General features: G+C 33.8%; 2 protein-coding genes across 7 annotated transcripts in view; both read left to right on the top strand.

Annotated features, from left to right (window-relative positions):
- The window catches only part of LOC149425362 (oxysterol-binding protein-related protein 1-like), an 84,378-nt gene that overhangs the window by 43,771 nt on the left and 17,439 nt on the right, over positions 1-23,168 (top strand). The gene's annotated exons all lie outside the window — the stretch shown is intronic.
- LOC149425361 (oxysterol-binding protein-related protein 1) overlaps positions 3,342-23,168 on the top strand; it is an 80,771-nt gene continuing 60,944 nt past the window's right edge. For 2 of the 6 annotated variants that reach the window (XM_089650588.1, XM_089650582.1), the window contains exon 1: positions 3,353-3,575. The gene's annotated coding sequence lies outside the window, so the exon portion shown is untranslated. Of the gene's footprint in view, positions 3,576-5,490; positions 5,530-23,168 lie in introns of those variants that run through there. The other 4 variants (XM_089650583.1, XM_089650585.1, XM_089650584.1 and 1 more) reach the window with 4 other exon arrangements.

Here is a 23,168-nt window from a genome sequence, read left to right as displayed (position 1 = left end):
ATTATTCAAAAGAAGAAGCAAAGTAGATAATAAAGACAGATAGGGTGACATTCAGTTTTTAGTAAATGGGACTTATATAAAATCTTATTATTTAAGAAAGGACAAGGATGAAAAAATATTAAGACAATTGTCTGTCAATACAAAAATCTTAATAAATTTTTTAAATTTAACTAAGGAATTGGTAGACTTAATATGATTTGGAAGAATATTAAACATAAGTGGTGCCTGATATAAATAATTTCTTTGACCAAAAGAAGTTTTAGTATGTACAGCCACAAAGTTCAATGTAGAGCTAATTCTAGTTGTCCGCATTTGTTGTGTTCTTTCAGCAAATTTAATATTGATAAAAAATCGACAAAATATTTGAGTGATATATAGCTGTTTTATACACATAACATTACATTCCTTATAAAGTAGGTTGGATGGATAACAGAATTTTTTTTGTACATTACTTTAAGGATCAATTTTTGAGTAATATTTAGTGGTTCAACATTGGACTTTAGACATGATCCCCAGCATACTATGTTATAAGAAAGTCGAGATTGGACTAAGGCAAAATAGACAGTTTTTAATTTCTCTTTGTCCAATATGTGTCGCAGTTCTTTAAAAATAAATGTAAGTCTCCTGATATTTTTTGTTAACATATCGATATGGTGATTCCATCTTAAAAATTTATCAATCTTTACACCTAGATACATGATACAATCTACACTTTCCAAGGGGTGGCAATTACAATTTAGCAGACAATTATGTACTCGTATAATTAGATTATGAGTGTCAGAAGGCTGACTTTTTGATGATATACTAAATGTCTCATATTTAGTTTTTATTGTATTCAAAGTTAAGATGTTATTATTCAGCCAACTCTTTACTGCTCTTAATCCTAAGTCACATTTTTTTAAAAGCATCTCTCCAGGTTTTACCCTCAAATATTAAAGCAGTATCGTCTGCGAAACTAACAATGTTACCTGGTATATCTAAATTACACAAATCATTAATGTAGATTAAAAACAATATTGGTCCAAGCACTACCTTGCGGAACCCCAAAAGAGATCGATTTGCTATTGCTTAAATGATTATTTATCTCTACTTGTTGCGTTCTATCACTTAGATAGGATGTGAACCAGCCTAGTGCTGTACTATGAATGCCAAGAGAAGATATTTTTTTGAGGAGTAATCCATGGGACACCGTATCAAATGCCTTTGATAGATCTAAGAACACAGCCAAAGCTTTGTTTCCATAGTCTAACGCACTAATGACTTTGGACAATACCCTCAACACTGCATCACTTGTTCCTATATTCTCTCTGAAACCAAACTGATTGCTAGAGAGTATATTATATGTTTCTAAGAATGATACCAATCTCGACTTAGCCAATCTCTCTGTTACTTTTACTAGTATTTTTCATCTGATCGAAATATAGGGAGTGCGTTGCTCCTTTGCTCCTTATGAATTATTTAGGTCTCACAGTATTAATATGTTTTGTTTATGCCTGCAGGCTTATATGTATAAAGAAGCCTCTTTGGTGATATCTATCTTCCATACTTGCAACATGCCCTGCGTGTCAAAGTCATTCCAATTTTATAAATGCTTTATTGACTGCTCTTTTATAAACCTGATTTAGTTTGTGGTTGTTCTTTGTCTGCCGGACATACTAAGATACTTGTTAGGATTTACCTCTCAAAAATATTTAAAACCCTTTCAATATGTCGTCGTAGTTTAGCAGTAGTCTGATGAGAGTTTTTCAGAGATTGGATTTGCTTCCCGAAAGGAGCATCGATTTTAGATATATTATATTTCTATTTATGTACACAGTGTCCAGAAACTCGTCGTCTCTGCTGTAATCTGGTAAAACTGCATCACATTTTTGGAGTCGATTTATTAGTACAACTTTTTCCGATTTGAGCTTTGGTTTTCGAGTAAATCAAGTCTAAAGTCAGATTTTTTTTGGTCTAATTTGAAAAGTAGACCCGGCTCCAATAACTTGATGATGCCGAGATTTTTTGTTGTTGTTGTTATCGTTGTAAAAATGGTCATATCGAAAAATCGTATTTTTTATTTTGGTTCACTTGCTGCTTGTGAGGTATCGCATAAAATAATAAAAAAGATAGTGAATTTTTTGTGATTTACCGCGAGCGTGGTTTGGTGTAGGTATCAACAAAAACATATTTCCTACAATTAGAAAGTAAGGAACATTGTAATACAAGTCTTCCTTTAAAAGCATGATTGCGTAAGATCTGTGTTTTGGTTGGGTATGAAAGCAAACAAGGACGTACCTACATACCTAATATTTTAGAGCAGGGGTCTCCAAACTTTTCAGCCGGAGGGCCACATTGACTACTCCAGTGAGTTCGGAGGGCCAAAACCGTTTTAATTTCTAGACACCCATATTTTCTGTCCTAGGGAGGGGGGGGGGGTAGACAAAAGAATTTTCAGGGATGAAAATATAGCTTTGGATAACGTAGCTTTGAAGATAATTTTTGGTACTCGTTTCTCAGACCTTGATATCATTGGGAATCAAATAAAGATTATTCAAAAAAATCCTCTTGATATATTTGCGCGATACTTGTGGACGCAATGTATTGGTGCCAAGTACCTCGCCAACGAGCATATTTATTTATTCGGTCGAAAAAATTCGCGGAGTTTTCGCCCCTTCTGAGCAAGGTCTTAGCCATTAGCTGTCGCGGGTCCTTGATGACACTGGTCATAAGATGTCGCGGGCCGGATGGAAGACACTGGCGGGCCGGATACGGCCCGCGGGCCGTAGTTTGGAGACCCCTGTTTTAGAGGAATGTGTATTGTACCTAAGTCCTGTGTACCTATTTCATTTGGAGGTTGCGAACAGATCAATAAAACAATATTTACATTTTTCAAACTTCAACTTCAGGCATTAAGTCCATTAAAAAGCGTACGAGATGGTCTGAAAGACGTTTAAATCTACCTATCATCTGGGCCGTATTTTCCTTGGCAGAAATTATAATTATTTTTGCTAAGGCGCGTCTTTCTTTTATACGTCCGGCAGATGCGCATGCGCCCCATTGGAAAACTGTGACGTCGTATTTCAGTCGGAACTCCGCCCACTTCTCCTTACCCTCGATCGCACCATCTTGCTGCTACCCCTTTCCATTCAGCGTGGGAACGGCCGCTCAACCTCACCCAAACCGGGACTTTCAAAATAATGTATCTGAGTAAAAAGGCACGTGGTTACACTATGCAATAGGGTTGTGTAATATTGATGAATTAAAAAGGTTTTTCGTCTCGGGAGCGGATCACTACCTGTCGCCACTTTCTTGTTGTAGATCAGCCATATAACATTTCCTTCGCTCCAGTATATTCCCGAGAGTTTCCCGATCAGGAGCGCGTTCGCAGTTCGGCGCGGTCTAAACTGGAATTCGAATTTTGAAATTGACATTTCGGTCGAGTCCGCGTTCGATTTCCGAATTTCACGCCTCCCCAGAGCTGCTTGTGGTAAAATTATAAAATAAACCAAGATGGTTGACTGACAAAACGCAATATTTTTTTCCCTCCCGCTACTTTGAAAATCTATTGATGTTTCTACTACACTGTAAATACGGTAAATTGCACAATTTATTCGTAGGTGTTGAATGCGGCCATGCCTTTATTTTAGTTAGCTGTACTTTCTTTTTAATATTTTACACCTTTTTTGCTTTTTATTTACGCTTAAATTTTATATGCCACTTAACGCTTTTCTATCAAACAGGTCAGGAATTTGAGGAATGAAAATTATCAGGAAATTTTGTTGTAATATATGGTAGAGGGTTTTATATTCGGCCTTGATGAATTACAACTTACAAAAATATGTTTGAAATGTAACTCTTGTAATGTCGGCATGTTTTTGATTGAACCGAAGCGTTATGTTGTTACATAGCAATTTACGTAATTCGTATTTCACAGCCAATTGGCACTTCACTTCAATGAAACAGTTTTCATTCAAATTTTCCTCCAAAGAAAACATTAAGGCGAAGCTTAATGCTAAATCAGTATTTTGATTAATCTTTATAACGAATTGGAGTACCTACATTATGAATACCAAAAATATGCTTTAGATAAATTGAAGGTTTTTCTATCGTTTCGCTTGAGTAGAATACAAATAAAAAATAAATTATTCATCATAAATGTAAACTACTATTTTTTTTTCAATAGAAATGTATGAACGCGTAAAGGAAAAAAATACATTATTATGGCTAAGATTATCTGTGACAGTTTCACTTGATTAAATTTTTTGCTTTCTTATAAAATTATTTACAAAATAAATAAAAACCAGTTTTGTGCTTGAAATCGAACGTTTCTAGACTCCATTTATCAAGCGATTTTAATGCCTATTACCTACAATATAAAGTATACCAAGAATATACACATTTTTGGCTTGTAGCTTGCTCACACAAAACTGTTTTTTTTAAAAGAATGTCATCTAAATAAAATCTATGTTTCATTCAGAACTATAATCAATTTACATATTTTTTAAAGATATTATATGTTGAAAGTGATCTATATCACTAATATTGCGTTAACGCGTTAATTAGCGTTTCCCTTTTCAACTTGCTTATGAATAAAGTGTTAAGCATAAATCTGGGTTCGCTTGCAAAGAATATAATTTTAATAAATTCTATGATATTTTCGAAACCTAATGGTCACACATATAACAATTTATTTATATTTCGATGAAAATTTTCATAAATTCACTCTAGTTTAATGTAGTTTGCATAGCTTGTACAATTTGTACAGAACTTTTATTAAATTATTATATTATTAACTGTCACGCCGTTTCCAAAAAGTCGGTCTTGGCACACACTGCTTGCTTTATTCACATTCATACATCGTTTCATACATACCGTTCTGTTAGTCAGACTCTTGACATGGCTGACTCATGTATTTGGTTCACTTGTTCGTGCCATGTCGTCCTCGGGCATCCCCGACTTCTACCATTCACATTCGAGTCATATATTTTTCTTAACCTCCATTTATAATAATTTGGTATATTGACATTTTAAGTCCTCCAATTCATAAAAAATAACGTTAATATTATACACATAACTGAAATTCACGCTTTTCCCTTTATATATGTGCATTTATCAAAATACAAATTTCCACCAATACTTTTTGCGGTCACAGTTTTGAAATTTCCTAAAAAAAATATGAACAATTAATATTTTGTGACACGCAAACGAAAACACCGAGGTATTCAGTCATTCAGTACCTACCCGAGTAGTTCCAGTTAAAACCCCGTTTCAGGCTAAACGTCGACAAAATTACGAATAACACACACGGATTCGCAATGCTATTTTTCCAGATTAACGATGATATAATGGCGATATGAGCCTTGTTTGCGAGTAATCCGGATATCTCGACATACCCCCGGGAGCCCGTTTATCCTAAAACAGTCATTTGTAACCAGGAAAGTCGTGTTAAATTGCCCATGAAATGGCAGTCAACGTTTATCCGCTACCCCGACGCGAGGTGCCTGTGGCCGCCTAACCTAATAACTTCGTATTTTGATACGTAATATGGTAATAAGTGCCGAAAGTTTTCGGGTGTGGTTGGAGCTTTATCTGACGAATGACATTTATTATTTTTCCCTTTGATGTCGTATAAAACAGATTTTAACGTTTTTACGAGATTTTGTTTGAATGTTTTTCCGAAACAGTTACGAAAAATGAAAACGAGGATCGTGTTTGTATCTGTTTCTCCATTCTATAGAAATAAAAAATGAATATTTTGTACTGTTAACCTTCACCGAAAAGTTAATTTTGGCCATTGCGAAAGGTCTAAAAATTATTTATATACTAGCACATAGCGGTGAAAAATCACAGAATAGTCCGAATGAGTGGGTACTTTATCGCTGGCCTGAATGTTTCAAACAATCAGTTCCAATTTTGAAAATGACACTTTATTCTAAACAAGTTTGACTTCATTGAAGCGTAGTTACGCAGGACGCACAGACAACCGAAATTAGTGTTTTTGATGAAATATGTTGCTTTAAAATTTGGAATAAATATCGCATCTTACTTTTTATTATATAAAATGGGATATTTTCAGACAAATCAAGTATGAAAAGCACACCGATTCACCGATAACAGATTGATCAAAATGGCAAATTAATTGTTCAATATAACCAAAATTGCCACTTCGAGTTTGTTCAAATAACCAAAAACACATTCAACTTAACTTTTTTGTACACTACATTTTTTAATTTTTTATTTCCGATTAAATACGGGTTAAATCTTCTCCACAGGAAAAACTAAACCCTTCCACACACTTTTGCACAAATGATCATCTAGTCAATAGGTTTTAAATTAAGCTTTATTAATTCTACGTGTAATTATAAATAATAAAACTTTTATATTCAGAATCAGTATTCGTTGATCTATTTACATGAATGCATGTTTTTTTATGATATAATATGTTTCACTCAGTTCCTTATTGGGGTGTTTTAAAATAATGTCATCGTCAGAAATATAAACGGCGCAATAAATCCTAAGGAGACCAACGATTTGTTCTTTCGCACGCCCACACACTTAGAATAAAGAGCACCCGATCATCAGTTATATCCTGAATGTTATGTATTATGAATGTTTAGGATGAATCGGCTAAAAGATCGAACGACCAAACATGTCTTATTCAATCAATGACCAATATCTTCTGCTTAATTAAATGTCAACTTTTATTTTATATATTTTTTTTTAAAGAAAGACCCGGGTTACGAATAACCTGACAATATTTGAAAATCTCCTACTACCACCACAGTAAGCTGAAAATGTTGCTTGTGTTGTGATGGAGGACTTAGCCAGCCGAGGAATTAAACACACTACGCCTGGGTGGGACCCCGATGTCAACTCGGCCACCGACCGGTCGGTATTATATCGGCATGTCGTTTACTAAAATTATTTATTTATTGTAGATCTGCATATATGACTGTGATAGTGGGGAATTTTGCTACCTGAATTTTTCATGGTTAATACCATGTTATTTATTTTTAATTAGATCACATGATTGGTATCATGATTCTGATACCAACCATTTGAACTTATGTTTATTTGTTTTAATTACGTATTTTCTTATTTTTAAAATGATATTTACTGAACTAATTTCTAATGGAATATGATTATTAAGTTGCGTGGCCCCCGGTACATGCGTAGGTGAGTACTCTTGCTGTAGAATCAAAAACTTTAACTTCTAAAAACAAATTTGTCGAACCCAAAGTAATCTCTATTTTAAAGGATTTAAGATTTTAAGGATTAAAGTTTTAGATGTATTGAAAAGTGTCCTTAATGTAATAGAAATAAGTTGTTTAAAGGTTTATACTACATATAAAAATGTTATTTTTTTATAACTAAATAAAAACATACAAAAAAGATAATCTCATGACGTATTTTGCAGTTCGTCCATATAGAGGGTGTAACAGCACGTACCCGAAAGATTTTTCCGGCAATTGCTGAGCATATTTGGAGTGAAAATGTAGGTGTAAATTTGCTGTTCGATGACATTTTTTTCAATTAAAAAGAAAAAAAAATCATCACAAGTCGAAACTGAGTAGTTGGGTTCAGCCTTGCGGGGAACGTGATAAGCACTCCGTCTCGTTCCAGCAGCACGGTAACAGAGGAGAGAGAATGCGTGACACGTGATCTGTCGCGACGCGTATCAGCGTTATCATTAGCGACGTGTGATAGAAACATATTTTTTTGTTGTTTTAATTGATAAAAATATCAACGTATAGCAACATTACGTATGCATCTTTTACTCCAAATTCGCTCAGGAATTGCTGTTTGAAATCTTCGGGTACGTGCTGGTATGTTTAGTAATATTTGTAAATAAATTATTTTATACATCTCAGTAAGTAAGTGTTATGTAATTTAGTGCGCTTGAAATATTTCTTATATTCATGTGTATGTAGTTCCGCTTTGGTATTGTTCTCAGTATCGGGAAATGAGGTAAAGTCGATCGGGTGGGGTGGAGTTGTAATTTACCCTTTATTACCCATATCAAACAGTATGATACATTCAAAGTAGAAAATGAATGATAAAAAAACATTCGCTTATAATATACTACACCAAAAAGGTTGGTTGATTTGGCTTATTTAGAGTTATGCTGCAACTGCAACAAACTAGTGCACAGGTCAATTTAATAAATATAGAATCTATATATATCCACTATTGAAGATAAATGCAAATTTATGCATTTTGCGAGGTGAAGTCGATCATGCTGCCAATATACCTAAATAAAACAGCTGTGTTTTACAGGGAAATGCAACTGCAGATTGGTATTCCAATAAAGTATTACATGAAGTGCGAGCAGGAAAATAATGTGTTATAAAAGTCAAAAATAAAGAATAACAAATGTTTTTAAATTAATTATATAGGTACTCAGTTTGTACAACAAAAATACAACTTAAGGGTAACCAAATTACCTCGCCCACGGGGGTTATGTCATTCAATCTTTGACATTTGATATTTCAGTGATAATTAGTTGTTAACAATGAGAACAAAATATAGGCGCCTATTTCAAAAGATGTTGAGATGAATTTATAAAAAAGTTTAATCTTTTTTATGAAGGTAAACGAAAAATTGTATTTTCACTTCACCCCGGATTATGGTACTCACAGACATAGGAATTAATAGACGAGAAGATAATGGCGAGGGGTAAAATCAACTGTTGAAGAACGAAGGGAGTGAAGCTGACAGTGATTCGTCAATAAATCAATCTGACAGTAAATAGGCATCTGGCATTATAATATCACCATTTACTTCTTAAAAGTAAAATCTGCTTTTGAATGAATAGACATTTTTACATGGGAGCGCAAATTACTCGCCACGTTATGAAAAAATTTGCGAAGTCCAAATTCGGCAAAAAAATTCGGTTCTATTTTCAGAGTCGAATATTTCGTTTAAGTATTTAGTTAAGACACTTTTATAAATGTTCATAATTTACTTCCCAGCAACCAACCAGCTTTGTGTTTCGCGTCCAGACGTTTCTCGATGTGATAGTAACAACTGATTCATATTATACGATGTGAATATGCTTAAAATAATGCTTATATATGGAATGTAATACGACAGTTGGGTTTATTCTCTTTTTCACATCTATTTTTACAAGTTTTCATAGTACAAGTCAACATTTTGCCGTGTTATTTCGTAAAATGAACCGATGATGCCTCGACCATAGTTCGCACAAGAATGATGACGTCACGTTTTAAAATTTCACTTGAGGCCATACGCGAGCACAGCCGGCTCCAATGGAACCGGTATGGGGAGTGGGGATAATACGCTTTTAATCACTTAGGGCAGGTCTACTAATATTCATATGTCTATGATGGTACTCTATTTTATAGTACGCACTTGCAATATTGTCGGTTGAAGCCAAATGATTTCAGACACCTCCGTGTCTTATCTTGTTTTAGTCTATTCGTAGTTGTTTGTTTGTACCTTTATGCCCCGAAGAAAGCATGTTTTGTTGGTTTTTTATTATATCTAAATAATATAAAACGATGTCACTATCCGCGTCTCTCTGTTTGTGCGCTTAGTTCTTCTAAATTTTGCAACGGAGTTTGATAGGGTTTTCACTATCATTTAGAGAATGTCTTCCGGAGGTTTTTTTAAATATTTAAACGTGCATATTATATTTATAGAAAGTAGAGAAATGTCGAGTCACGCCGGGTACACGTCAGCTAGTAGTTTTATAAAATTCCACTTCATAGTTTCCACTATTTATGTAAATATGTGTTGCAATTAGTAGTTTTTTGTAAAATCTTTTAAAATATCTTGATGGAACAGATAATGTAAGATATCTGTTGGGGACGGAAAAGCACCGTCGCACCGCGGAAATGCAATGGGAGTGGAAAGTTCGGATATGCCGACTTACCTTTTCTATTCTTCCACGGTTTTCTATCCTTCTTTGCGCTGGTTCATAAACAAATCACAAATTTCACCACAATGCGCGAGCTCACGATGGCTTTAATTTTCGACAGGGTCGATAAAGGGGGCTCCGTAATCAAACGATGTTAACAGGACGATTATTTCAACTCAAGTTACTAAAGTTCAACTAAGTCGGCATAGGAGGTAGGAGTTGGGTCGATGGGCAACAATCATTTTACAAAGGAGATCAAAAGGAAAGGTGTAGGTAGCACGATGCTAGGTGCCAACAATATCTTTTTATGTGCATATCAATTATTACGTTCACTGAAGTAATATTTCAGCGTACTACTCTTTCATTATCCCTGCGTTAGTTTATTTTTTCTAGCATTCACAACTTGAAGGCCCCCTAATAGTGTAATTCTGGTCTTTAATTAATGTTTCCGCGCGCTCAGTACCTAGTAAAGAGCCCCTGACTAACTAAAATTAATTGAAAATGAGTTCCAGCAATATACCCTTATTTCTTGAACAGTGGCGGTTTTCTCTAAAGTGCGTTTGTGCGGCGAACCCCCATTAAAAATAAGAGAAAATAAAACATCCTTGTTTTATAATAATATAAGCACATTATAGATAGCACGCTATTAAAATTTCGCCTTCAAAACCCGCGCCACCGAAAAATACGATGCCTATTCCAAATTTGTGCGAGTTAAAATCCGCGCCAAACTCTCCATACAAAATAATCTTAGCCGGTACAGACCCTATGACGGTGATATATACAAAATTTGGTCTTTCTTTGCAAAAATAAGACAAATTGTGTGCGCCGAACACGCGTTGTGATATCACGTGACCTCCGAACATTGACGAATGTAACCGAAGAAACCCGAGAACTTCGCGGCCGACGTTTAACCTTTGAACCATAGGGATGCAAGTTAAGTGTTATTTTTTTATGTTATATTATGGTATTTAACTTTGTAGTCATTTTTGTACATATTTTTGTTTTCTTGTTTCTGCATTTCTCCAACCGTTTGCTTATGGCATTTGTAAATCTACTACCTATTTTTAAATTTATTTCGTGCCACCTTTATTTGTTTTTTTGATGTTTTAAAATATCTATTATATATTCTACGAAATTATTCTTCTCTAAAAAACAATAATAATTAGCAACGTACCTACATTGAGTGCTATAAAAACATTAGACAATTTAATTCCTATAAAACTTTTCTCATTATCTAATAATTGTGTCTAGGTAAAGTGATTTAAAAACAATAATATGTCGGTACCCCTCCCACTAACTTTATTTAAGTTGTGTGACTGCTGCCGTATTCGACTATTTGACGTAGGACAACAGTAAGTAAATTTTAATTAGATATGTTTATCTTCTCTTGAATTTCTGAACCCCCTGTTAAAAAAACCACGAACCGCCACTGTTCTTGAAACATCTCTTTTACAACACACTTCGCAATGATAACATTTTCATTAGCTTGTGCCGTGTTCAGAATATTATTAATACTCCCTGTCTACTCTCCACGCTGTTATTTTCAGCCTGGAATTAAATTCGTTCAAACATCTTCGTTAGGCTCTGGAAATATAACACTTCTGGCAAACCAATCAGTGGAATTTTGTCAGGAAACGAAAAGGCCCTTTGGGACAATTTCTTTTGTAAGTTTCCCCCCACCAGATGGCTAACTTGATATTTCTTTTCATCGGGATACGAAAATATTCTTTACATTGAACCTTTTTTAAACAGAGATTTATCACCAAAATGCTCAGTCTTTTTGTATTTGCTAGTATCGATTATTGTAAAGAATATTTTCGCTTTGTTCGGGTAGTCATAAGTGAATATACTATATTAAGTTTTGTTTGCTTTTCTGATATCCTGGACTAGGCGATATTAAACTGTTAATCTGTTTGAACTAGCTTCTGCTCAGACAGAATCGGATGAAAATCAACAGAGCTTTGAGATCATCAAACATTCATAGAGAAGCCCTAACTAAGGTCAACATGATCTGCCATTCCTGAATCGAAAATGAACGTTAAGGATTGCATTAGGTTTATTATGTATTTAATTAACCCGCACGTTTTCTTACTAATACAATGTATTTAAGAATTTTAACATTTTTCGATTATAAGATGCCAATTGAAATAAACAAAATCAATTCAATGAAACCGCTTTATGTATGAACCTAGGTAAATACTAATTATTTAATTATTAACGTCACTTTTAGGGGCTTTTATATAGGAATGGTAAAAATTATGCTGTTTTTTAAAAACATATATTTGAATTTCGATCTTGTTTACGCGAATGAATTAATAAAATGAATTAATTTATTATTAGTTAAAAGGAAATTAACCCACTTCACGACATCCGATCAAGCTGAAACTCGGCAGATATACTCGTTTTCCATTACAATGCATTCTATCAACTTTTGGTGGCACTCGCGTGTACACAACCGGAAATATAAGCATTTCTCTGAAATTGGATGATATTAAAGCAGTTAATACTTGTTACTACAGGATTTAGCTCAGTTGTCAGCGCGGCTGACTTAAATCCCTGGGAGGAAGGTTCAATCCTCAGTCAAACCGAAATACAGTATATTTTTTAATATACTCTTTATTAATAAAATATATGTATTATAATTTCAAAAAACTTTTTTTTTCATTGTTGATTTCTTTCTTCTTTTTTATGTAACTGAAATGTCCCGGTAACAAACTTTTGGGTTTATTTAGTGATAAATTGAAGATTATTTATTGTTATTAAGTTTAATTTGTAGAACTCCATTTTATTTTTTATATATTCAATAATATTGTTATTGGGTTTATAAAAACAGTTTATTTTTAAACAAGTTCTGCTATGTAATTATTATTACGGGTGACAGCTATTTCGCCCTCTGAAGGCATTATCAATCTGTGGGTAGCCCAGTTACAGACGATACATTTATATTATTTCTAGGTAGGTATTTTAATTTCAATTACTGATTTCTTAATTGATTTCTGAGTAAAATATTAGAATTTATTAATGGTTATTACCCCAGCAAAGATTCCCCAATTAGTTTGCTGGGGTAATAACCATTAATAATTTCTAATATTTTACTCAGAAATCAATTAAGAAATCAGTAATTGAAATTAAAATACCTACCTAGAAATAATATAAATGTATCGTCTGTAAGTGGGCTACCCACAGTTTGATAATGCCTTCAGAGGGCGAAACAGCTGTCACGCGTAATAATAATTACATAGCAGAACTTGTTTAAAAATAAACTGTTTTTATAAACCCAATAACAATATTATTGAATATATAAAAAATAAAAAAATAAATTGAAGACGTCCACTGACTCGACATAATTATTTTCACAGAATTTGAACAATTCATCAATTTTCGAAGTTGATTTCTGTGAAGGTTTTATTCAAGTTCAGTTTTGTGAAGAAACTGCCCAATTATGATATAATAACACAACTTGAATAGAACCTTCACAGAACTCGAAAATCAACTTTGAAATTTGATGAATTGTTTAAATTCTGTGAAACAACAAACAACCCGTCCGAAGTCATCAAGATTAGTCTAGTTGTCTAGTAGTTTTCTCGTAAATATTAGTTTGATTCAACTCTCCAAAATTTTCATAAATTTCATCTTGAAAATAATCTCCTTGAAAATGTATAAATATTATTCATGCTTGTTTCAATTATTTCTCAAAGATAAATGGTATTAATGAAGTTTTTGAATTGACTAAGCTTGATTTATAGTGAACAAAATAAATCAGACTCGCCCGCATAAATTCCTTCTTCACTTCCATAAATTAAAAAGTTCCGTATCGTCCTTGGAATTTGATAAGACTTGTGCCTGTCAGTTACTCTATACTCGGTCCAACATTAGAACAACCCGTGGACGCGCATGTCTCCGCCCCTTCGCCCCACTCCTAAAAGGACGAGCGTTAACACATTTAGACCCACTTTTTTAACAAATTAATTATTTAATTTATTTTCCTACCGATAAATAAAATAAAAAATTAAAACATTTTAATACATTCAAATAATGATGATGATAGTATTACAATACATATTGTACTTTATTAGGTATCAGATTTATCAAATCGGCTAAGAAATCAATCCAAAGTTGAAAATATCATCATTGCCATTAAAAAAAATAATAATTTTCCTCAGATGATTCATTTGAAATTTCAAAAGCTAACGAATTATCATTATTGTCCTCTAGTTCATCAACAATGTGATCGATATTCCGAAATTTTTTTTCGATACATATTTATTATCATTGTCCGTTGAGGTTTGTGCACCACCTATAAACATAAAAAAAACCGATCAACACCAACATTCACAAATTTTATACATATAATACCTATCTATATCCTTGAATTATAAAAATGCATTGTTGTAAATCGAATAGTCATACAAATAACACATAAATAATGTTTACCTGTCCTTTTTTGTTTTTCGTAATTGGTGATAATGAATTCGGACATATCGGCTGAACATCCATTTTATAGCAGGGTCTGAATGGGTTAATTTCTCTAAGCGCGGGCACTAACGACTAACGAATTGTCAGCGAAGATTGCCGGAGATAGCCGAGCGATGTCGAAGGAAAGGAGCGGGGGGGTGGTATGCGCAGAACGAACCTAATTTGGTACTCCAACAGGTCGTTCTTATCGTGGACAGAGAATAGACTCTAGGTGACAAATTATTCCGAAGTCAAAGTTAAGTAGCTGAAATATTAATATAGTATAATCTATTTTCTTGTTAAATAGGTATAATTATAATTAATTGAATTCCCCCGTGTCCGCTGTGATTAACTGTTAAATTCTGATTATAATAAAAATCACATTTATTAATCGTAATAAATGCCAGTGTTTTATAAATAACTAGCGAAGACCCGTGACTAACACAGGAAATTATGATTGTAAGATTTGTGAAGGTGAACGTATTCACAATTGCCTTTCAAAACAAATATTGTCTATTTCTGAGGTGAAAAAAAATTTAAACAAAAGAAATTCATTATAGTGATTTATTTTTGGGTTATTATGCCATGTTGCGCTATCTCATTCTTTAGCCAACGTTTTGGACGGCATTACAGTGTTACATTTTCACTTCTTAGTTTTCAAATCACTTTTTTATTTTTTTTTTATTTAACAATTTTCTAGTTTTCTACTTCATTTTATGGTATCACTGTATTTATTTCATTATTTTATCCTTCGACATCTTTCCTTGAAATCATATTTTTTTCATATCTTGATCAAAATGCGTTCATATTCCTAACCATGTCAATATCTCCATTTGGAGTAGTAATATAGAGTCACCCGCTGCGAGCTTCTTGGATCCTGGAAGACCATGTGGGAGTTAATATGGCGCTTGAAGGCCGGGGATTTATTTGGGAGAATGTAAAGGGTTGAAAAGGGCGGGGACGAGTGGGCTGGGATATCACACACCCTCGTATGGTTCCCCCCAAGGCCGAGTCTTCCATAAATTGGGGTTATACGCCATTTAAATGGGAATTTATTTAAACAAGATGGCAATACAATTAGTTAGCCAAGCACTTTTACGGTCTTGTTATACCGAGAAACTACATCAACCCGTGTTAATACCGGATAATCCTGCTTATATTATTTTTATGTACTTGGTTATTTTATTTCTTTGTATTGTTATGTTTATACAAATATATTTACTTCTCCTAGAGTAAATGTATTAAATGTAAATATAAGCAGTCTCGCATTCGAAGTATCTGGATACTTACAATTTAATGCAATTGCTTTCAATTTTTATTTACACCCATGTAAAGAGTAAAGATTATATATGATTTAAAAGCTTCGAAACTGGAGAGAGCTGGCGCGGGACCGAGATGAGTGGAGGAAGACTCTTGAGGAGGTCAAGACCCACCAGGGGTTGTAGAGCCAAAAGTGATGATGATGATGATGATTTATAATAATTAATATATTCTAATCAGTGAGATTTATTATATATTATAATGAGTGTTATTTTTGTTGGAAATATATTAAATGTAGAATGTTGTCCCAGTGTGGGTTTGTTTTATAAACAAGTCTACATTTTTTTTCCGCGATAGTCTTGCACGTTTGACCTTCAAAACAGGAGGAAGGCCTATGTCTATATGAGATTTCTAAAAACCACCCCTTCCCCTTATCTCACCCCTTAAAGTAGAGTTTTGATAATTGATGAAATTTTGCGCGCTTGATGTTCAAAATAATAGGAAAATTACTGTCTATTTCTGATTTAGAAAACTCTGTTTAAAGCCCGGGCAAAGTCCGGGACTTGAGCTAGTTCGACATAAATTTCCATAATTGATGTGATTATCGAACTCGTTTCATTCTGGAAGTAGGAATTGTCTTTCTCAATCAGTGGCAAATAATGACATCCATTCCGACTTGGAATGTCACCGGGAGATATGCGGGCGGCACGGTACTTCATCGCTGTCAGACGATATAGCACTCCCTCGTCCCACAACTAGTCTCGTCTCGTGTGGTTCTCACGTATTCAGATATTATAAATCATTGCACCCGCTGTAATAAGACTATACGCTGTGGAATACCTATCTGTCTACTTGAATTGCTTTTCTACATACACATTTCTGATTCACAATTTAGGTACTGTAGCAAGTAGCAATCAAACGACTGGATTGAGAAAAAAGAACACAAAAGTAAACCAACAATTTGCGATTTTTTTAAGTGAACATAGAGATCATAGAGATAGTTAATGATTTATATTGCCAGATAATAGTGTTGTTGGAAGAAAACAAAAACGGTGAAGTAAATAGATCGCTGCATAAAACTAGAGTGGGCTGGCTATGTCAAAATAAAGACTTTGGTGGGATGAAGCTAAAACAAAACAAAGGGCCCGATTTTGAGAGCAGTAAACAACCGAAAATTTTGAGTTTCCCTGAAAATCTCAAAATGTGTCTCGAAGAGATTTATGGTAGATACCTACTGATAAATCTCTTAGACCTAGAGCATACAAATAATCGCTCATTCTTACGTCGCAGACATTACTTAAATAATGGCCAATTTCACCGCGAAAAGGTAGGACACTAAAATGACGTAGAAGTAGGTACTTCACTGGAGACAGAGTGAAAAATTATTCACCGAGAAGTAGTGACTTACCCTTTCGATTTCAGCCAGTTTCGGCCAATAGACAAGTTTCGGCCGCGGTTTTGGTTTCGGCCAAAAATTAGCTGAAACTTCGGCTCTGTCGAAAACCTGCGTTTGTGATGCGTCGGATCACGTTCGGCTTTACTCGGACACCTGTGTATGCCTCCAGAATAACTTAAATATTACTTTAAAAGAAGTACGATACAAAAATTGTCTTTGAGTTCAAAGAGTTTGTATTAAAAAAATACAATGTTTTACGTTTAAATTCTTTGTACTGCTATTAAAAACAAAACAAAAAACCTATAATACTGAGTAATAGAATATTATTGTACCTACTAGTTTTAGAAAAGTACTAAATATAAAATGTGAAATTTTATAACTAAATAAAATATAGTATAAAAAAATTAAACATAGTAAACCAATTCACTTATTAAATTGATGATTTCATTATACATTTTATTTAAAACTAGTTTTAATGAACCTTTTCAATTTTTTAATCATTGAAGAAGAAGAAATTCATCAATCCAAACGAAATCTGAAACAGAACAAGATACAGAAAAAATGTAACGGTCGCAACTGAGAATCTAACCCAGGATATCTGTCTTAACCGGGACAACAACTTTTACAATTACAACGCTTGATTTCGGGGTATAGAATATTAAAAGTTTCTTTATTCGTTCGGTCGACGCTAGAACAGAAGCCGAAATTCGGTTTTGGTTTCGGCTGAAAATCTATTTTCGGTCGGTCACTGTCAAGAAGACCATTGGGTAGAAAGAGCGATGATCGCAGGTCTTTCGGTGGACTTATGTGGGAGGTCCTGGCCCGAAATCGATACTTTATAAGGCGGAGGTTAACCCAGCAGTTTATAGAAAAACTGTAAAAGTTTTGACCGTAAATGTAGATATATGTATGAATTTACAATATTTAGTCAATTTGCTTGTCTAATACCGTATTTCACATCGAACATAAAAGCGTGATTTAAAGGGTAGTTGAACAATGTCCATACATTTTGGAGTTAACCAGCCGGATTTATACTGTCGCAGCTAAAAACATATTAGACCCTGGATTTATTTTAGGAGATTCCTCTTCCCGAGAGCCTCAGACTAGCTTCAAGTATTAGATCTTTCGGTTGAAACATTCAAGAAACAATGTGGATTTTGAAGTTGATCCATGTCTTTGTGACTTAGTTCCCAAGACATAACTGAAACAATATGTACCCAGGGCTAGGCACGAACCACACAGTAAATACTAGGTCCGGAGAAGCAACTAAGTGTGAATTAGGGTGAGGGGTTGGGATAACACGAAAAGGACCTCGGACGTTTTATGTCGATAATTAAGGGAACATGCTACACAGCCTGAAGGTACTTTTATTTATTGTAATGATTTCATGAAATATTACTTTTTTTCGTTATAAATTCCAACCTATCTTGAACCAGCAATAAAACTCGTATTAATAAAGTATAATAAACCGATTTACCAAACTTTATTGCAGACCTATATCCTAGACCTTATATTCTAGACCGGACCGGTTTCAGGCAGTTAGGTACGTCCACATTCAGACTGGTACACTAGCATTGGTTTTGCTAGAGTACCAGATTAGTTATTAAATTTAGTTTTATTAAAATCTATTTACAATGGAGTGCCGCCGAATATTAACAGTTGAAAAAATACACTCGTTGTATTAAAAAGCTCATATAATATTAATATATTTTATCAATTTTTTGATTTATTATTTTAAAGAAACCTACTACTACTTTTACCTTCCTAAGCAACATGAATTCCCCCGTCGTTATTGATGTTCTTTATTCTACTTCTAATAAATTGAATTTCTATATCGTCATTTACTGTGAAATAACAAATGCGCTTTACGAACCACAAAAATTCCTTTACAACTACGATACAAACATCTTTATTATGCTGAGGACGATTAAAGGAGACTTTATGGAATAAACGAAAACTGTGGTGGCCTGTGAAAGGGTTCATATTATTTGTGGGATTATCTGTTAAGAATGAAACAATTAAAACGCGCAATGGAGATCTAAATTATACTATATTTGTAATTAGGATACAATCCTTGATGATCCGCACGAAAATACTGATTAAATTATTATTCATGAACGTTATTAGTTTGTGTTTCGGAGTCGGAGCAAACAATACTCGTGCTATCAAGCTTCACTAGTAATTGATAGGTGGTAACTAGCAACTAAGTTGGAAAACGCCGCAACGTAATGTTACCCCTATCATGTCTCTTGTCTCTAGTCTCTACCCCCGTCTCCTGGCCCACGCACTACACCTATTATTCAACCCCTATGAAAAGATCGATGATTATCAAAAACTCTCATTCTACTCTAACACGTTCCCGTAAATTGGAATTCCTTTATCCGTTGATATGGATAATGCAGATTGGCTTAATCCTATCATTGAAAAAAGTATCGTGTTGCGATGGTGTAACGTTGCTTCTTGGCTTGGGGCCCAATATGATTGATTTTATGGGTGACAAATGATAACCATTTTCATATTATTTGGCGATCCACTTCGGCGTGTATCGTTCGGAATCACGCAGTCTTACTCAGGTAGCGATAAGGTTGAAATTCCCACCTGTTTTTAATTTATTCCAAACAAAAAAAAAACCATCACCAAAATGCATGTTTTATTTTATTTTGTGAATTTCAGGCACAAATATTAAATGTTTTCCGATTATAGTCTAGGAACTTAATTTACTTTCCTCATTGTACAATAAAACCATACCGATAAGAGGTTAGCAAGTAGATGATTTTGCACTTCAAAGCATTAATTACCTACAGGTCTGATATTGATTTTTTAGGCTTATTAAAAAACTCTTGTTAAAAAAGATGTGTTCTAATCGCAGTATTTAATTAAAACATGTTTAAAATATTACTTCGCGTAGAAAATGGTCATCCTCATGAAGATTCTCTCAGCTCAGATTCTCCTGCATGGTGTGTACTTCATACAGAAGTCAATCAACGTGACTTTTCAATTAGTACCTATATTTAGTGGCTAAAAATGTTTCAATAACATTGTTGATCGAATTTACCCACTGGTTCCGGCAGTGGATATCTTAAACCTTCAGGCTAATTTATTCCCTTTTGGGAAAAACTCATATGGTCTCATAGGAATCGTTGTACCTCCCTTATTTTCATAGTGAGAAATATGATCTAATTGGTGTTAGAAAGAGAATATAACATGCTTTATATTCAAATATAGATATTAAACGCCGAATGTTTAAAATGTGCACATTTTGGAAACCAAAGGTTCCAACATTATTTTTTATATAAAACGACAAAAAAGTGAAGTGCAACGTCTGTAAAACATTTTTTCGTTATCAGTAATTTTAGTTACAAAAAACGTAAAGTGAGCCATTTTTACATTTTTTTATGTTCGCATTCAAAATTTTAATATGTCAAATACCTATAGTGTTTTTATTTATAATAATATAATTTTAAAGCGTAATTTATCACCTTTCAAAATCACTTTTTAGTGTTCGGATTGTTTTCATTGAAATGCGGAAATACTCCGACTTCCTGTCAAAATATGGCAGAGGCTTTTTTTCTAGCTTAGGGGTTATCTACGTTGTTCCGTCTCACTGTCCTTATTGATTCGTATTTTTGTTGAATACGTCTAGGACACGTAAAATAAAATATTCCAAGAACGGAAAGTTTACAACTTATCTCAGACCGCTCTCAATTTTCTATTCTACGATATATGTATGACTGTGTAGAACGAAGAGTCGTATCGTAAATGAAAATGGATACGTGACGTTATACGTTATTGGTTTGGAAAACTTTATTTTCTCTTTATGTAAATAATACATATCCATAAAGATCAACGAATGGTTAAAAGTTTTAATGTTCCAAGGGAAAAGTCAAACGGGCTGTATGGAGTCTTCTCAGTTCCGCTCGTAATGCGTGAGACGTTGTATGAGATGTTGTATGAGACGTAACCTGGAAACTTACTCAAGAGTACATATAATAAAGGTAACCACTTTGACGTGCTGGGAAATATACGGCACCTATTCAGAATAAATGTGTCTTATTCGCTCAGGTAAATCTCAAAACGGGGCGTCCTCTAATTAACTTCCCCCGAATTACAAACGAAGCTTCCCATTCTGTCGAAATGAAATTAATCGTTTCTACGTTGTTGAGTTTGTTCCGAATAAAACCGTTTTAGTTGGGTATGCGCCGGAGATTATACTGTTTTAAACCCTTTCCAATTGCCTTGGGGATCTGTCCCTACAATTTATCGTACAAAAATAGTCCCAGATTCAAAAAGAATATATTTTCTAGCGAATTTAACAATAATATATTCGAGCGAGGCTCTGAAGAAATGGGTTTATGAGATCTACTTTGAATATAAATACGAATAGTCCGTTATTCGCAAGCCCCTTTCCCCTTCATTGCGTTTCCGACGTGTTAGAATTTCTTTATGAAAGCGGAGGCATTTCTGTTGATGTCGGGATTATTTATACATGGAATATATTTAATTCTTAGTACATGTTTATCCAATTATGATGATATGGGTATAATAATAACAATACTTTTTGCTCTTGTGAATGAAATAAAAATCTGATAAAGATCATCTAGGTCCTGGATGCGACTGTATCTTTTTTTCTGATCAGTTCTGTTTCAAATTTTCGTTTAAGAGGAAACCGGGTGGTGTTTTTTTCCATACAAACGTATTCCTCATTTCCCTCTCTAGATTTTGACACTAGAGAAAATATTTTTTTACATAATATGAATATTGACCGCAAGCGTGTCGGTACGTTTTGATTTTTTTGATAAGTTACTTTTTATAGGAGTTATAACCCTTCAAAAATTGTTAAAATTGCCTTTTTTTAACGCCATCAACAAACGTTCAGTATACAAATAAGACGATGTATTTTTAAAAAAAGCAAAACGTACAGACATAGAATGTTTTCTTCCAATACATTTGGTAAAAAAAATCTTGGAAATCGGTTCAGTTTTGGAGTAGAAAAATGAGGACTACAAAACCTCGATTTTGACAATTTTATTTAGGTATTATCAGGCTGAGGTGCATGTGTCCCTTTCTCTCAGTATTCGGGGGTGAGGGGGGGCGGAGAGGGTTTTGTTGAATACGTATACAGTCAACGAAGTGATGTGACATTCTCAATAATTATATCGATACACTAGTCCACTAGTGTTGTCATGTCCCGAGTTATCGATGTTTTTTTAAAATTATTTTTTGTTTGGTGACTTATCTTGAGTGTGCCAATACTTACCGAGCTTATTTACTAAAGTTATTGTGACAAATTTAATTTGTTTACGTCAAATAAATTAATGGAAAAAAATTGAAAAAAAAACACCTGTTTCAGACAGACCCCGAGATGATTCCGTTCCGTATTGCCGAGTTGGATATGGAACACAAAAATTAATTAAAATATTTTTTGATAACTTTTGAAGGTTGTACTCAACATAATATTATCCCTTTATAGGACACTTTTTTTAAGATACAACTACCGAACCAAAAAAAACTTTTATATTTGACTAAATATATTGTTCTAGATTTTTTTTTTAAATTATATTTTACAAGAAAATGTGTGATGGTAAGTACATACACCACTGATCGTTTGATGGAATGCTGGTACAGCGTATGTTCAGTGGTACATGCATCTACCACATGTTGTTGAATCGATTATGTTATTATAATATCATATTATACAAATGAATATTGAAATCTATGTATAAGAGGCACCATATTGTTTATTGTGCTACATATTAGGTACATACACATAACTAGTTTAGTGTTTTATTTAACTTTTTTAATACGTTATATTATTACAGAAAAATGCACTTTTGGGAATACCTCCTACATCACTTGACATTTTCAATCTTCTTCAATGATCTAATATTTTTTGTTTTTAAACGCTTTATTGTAAAAAAAATTACTGTTTAACATCTACACAATGAAATTGAAACAATTTATGGTCCATACCTTTCCCTCGCCGGTAAATTTCTTGGTATGCGACCGTCAATTATTTCTGGTAAAAGGCATTGGTGGTAGAAATTTTCTAACAGTGGAACGATTTTTTGCCAGATTTCATCGTCCCTCTCAATTTTTTCATACAGCAAACCTTTTGGACTCCACACAACAAAATAACAATAATTACGACGAGTAGTATGTAACTGGCCTTGTACTTGGTAGAAGTAATTATGATTC

This window comes from Hesperophylax consimilis, chromosome 3, assembly GCF_061612785.1.
Source record: "Hesperophylax consimilis isolate HC1 chromosome 3, BYU_Hcon_1.0, whole genome shotgun sequence".
NCBI classification, from domain to species: Eukaryota; Metazoa; Arthropoda; class Insecta; order Trichoptera; family Limnephilidae; genus Hesperophylax; species Hesperophylax consimilis.
The sequence above is the reverse complement of the archived record's forward strand: the minus strand, read 5'-3'. Positions and strand labels throughout refer to the sequence as shown.